Here is a 2,589-nt window from a genome sequence, read left to right as displayed (position 1 = left end):
AATTGTATGACAAATTAATAAACTGACTTAAACACGACGTGAATGTTAATTTATTCACATCGACCACAAAACATTTGGTGCCTCCTGTGAGGTCCTCTGAGGCAGAGGACCAGCGTGTGCGAGAAAAAACAACATTCGACATTCATCCAAAGAACCAAGACGAATTGTCTGGATAATTATCAGCTGCGTACCTTTACGAAGGATAAAGGGTGAATCGTTCGATCGTCCTACTAATTCCTATTTTCATTTTATTCGTCCCTTGTTCATAAATTTACAACAATGTCCGAACGAGTTAAATTTTTATTACAAAAGCGAACGTCGTTAAAATCTTAGATTACGATTCTAAATAATCTTTTGGATAAAGGTAATTTAGATAATACCAATATAAAATTACGCATGACGCATTTAATGACTTTATATCACGCATTTGAAGAGTTAAATGATGAACTCATAATATCAGAACCGAACGGGTGTCATCAAGATGAATTTGAGAACATTCAGGAACGCTTTTATTTGCTTGCCAGCAAAACTGAAAATTATTTACATCCTGTAGACGAGTCCAGTAATACTCACGACGTGTCGAGTGATGATAATCCAACGAATCGATCGACTTTGTCAACGACTAATACAGGGCGTCGTATTAAATTACCAGTAGCACCTTTGCCGATATTTGACGGCAAATTTGAAAGTTGGCTTTCATTCAAGAACGCGTTCCGTAATTTAATTGATTCACAAAACGACTTATCTGACATAGATAAACTACATTATCTTAAATCTTCATTACAAGACGAAGCCGAAAATAAAATAAAAATCTTTGCAATTGACGGTATAAATCACGCGAAGGCATTGGAGGTTTTAGAAAGAGCATACGAGGTAAAACGAATATTAATTTCGCGACATCTTTCGATGATATTAAATCTGCCTACGTTAGACAAAGAAACTACAGATGGCTTAACCAAACTTGCAGACGACACACAGCAACATCTTGCCTCATTAAGTGCATTAGGAGTTACAGTAGAACCGGAAATGATCGTTCACGTTCTCGAGAACAAAATGCCAAAGGTCACATTAGAAAGATGGGAAGTATCTCTTCAGAGAGACGAATTTCCGTCGCTAGATCAATTATACGAGTTTTTATATAAAACCGCGGTATGCGCATCAAGGCGAGATCGATCGAAATTAACGGAAAGCGATAAAACGAAATACGAACCTCCGACAAAAAGAAAACGAATCGGGTACTCTAATTGAGCTCTCTTATTGAACGTCCAAGAATTGCGTATGCTGTCACAACAAACGACATCCGCTATACAAGTGCGATAAATTTAAACAAACACCAACTCAAAAACGCATCGATTTAGTAAAGATGGCAGGTCTATGTTACAATTGTTTACGTTCTCATCGCGGCACGCCGTGCAAATTTTCAACTTGCACGATATGTAAAAAACGTCATAATTCTCTATTACATTTCGATAAATTCGCGAGTACAGCGAATAAAAATGATGTGACACAATCCGAAGCGTCTAAATCCGATTGATTAATCGTTTCGACCAGAGGGAGAACAATAAGCCTCGCGACAATAACGCCCACCTTTACGCCGCAATTATTAACCAGCGCATTGATATACATTCGCGACAATAGAAATAAACTAACAAAATGCCGTGCGTTGTTAGACACATGTGCTACGACGAATTTTATATCTGAATCCTGTGTCCGTCGATTAGACTTGCATACGTTGAAACAGTCAATTCCGGTCGGCGCAATCATTTCTATGAATTCAGAATCGGAAGGTATCGTGCAAATTACCATACAATTCAAAGTGAGTTTTGTAAGACTCTAACGTGTCTAACATTACCGGTTATCACGGACTTAATTCCGTCTGAAGCATTTCCTCGAGGTGCTATTAAAATACCTCGAAATATTAAATTAGCAGATCCGGAATTTTATTTACCACGCACGATCGATTTATTAATAGGGTCGGGGGCTACTTTGTCATTACGGTCATACTATCGGTCGGTCAAATTAATTTGTCACACGACAATCATGATTTATACATACAAAAAACACTACTGGGATGGATAGTCGCGGGTAGTAATCCTATGCAGAACATAAATAAATTTTCGTCGTGTTACTTAACGAGTTTAGAAAATCAGCTGGCTAAATTTTGGAACATCGAAGAAGTCGCGATAACCAAATCTTGGTCAGAAAAATAAAAGGAGTGTGAGACATACTTCACAAAGAATGTAAAACGTAACGATGACGGACGCTACGTGGTTCGTTTACCATTTCGTAAAGTAAACAAGCGTATCGGCGAAGAGATCTTAAACGCCTAGAATCATTAGAACGTAAATTGAATAGAGACGCAACGTTGAGTTTAAAATATACATAAGTAATAGAGGAATACAAACAATTAAAGCACCTGTCGTTAATCGAGAACATAGATAGTGATGGATTTTATATGCCTCATTACGCGGTAATAAAGCATTTAAATAACACTACGAAAGTTCGGGTTGTATTCGACGCGTCATCAAGATCAATTAACGGCGTATCACTAAATGATTTATTAATGGTAGAACCGACAATCCAAGAAAC

General features: G+C 37.5%; 1 pseudogene; it reads left to right on the top strand.

Moving 5' to 3' along the window:
• Window positions 1–279: 279 nt before the first annotated feature.
• On the top strand, window positions 280–1,534 carry LOC146719585 (uncharacterized; annotated as a pseudogene).
• Window positions 1,535–2,589: the final 1,055 nt, after the last annotated feature.

This window comes from Nylanderia fulva, unplaced genomic scaffold (genome assembly GCF_048542155.1).
Source record: "Nylanderia fulva isolate GAGA-0341 unplaced genomic scaffold, ASM4854215v1 Scaffold928, whole genome shotgun sequence".
NCBI classification, from domain to species: domain Eukaryota; kingdom Metazoa; phylum Arthropoda; class Insecta; order Hymenoptera; family Formicidae; genus Nylanderia; species Nylanderia fulva.
This window is presented reverse-complemented; position numbering and strand designations above follow the sequence as displayed.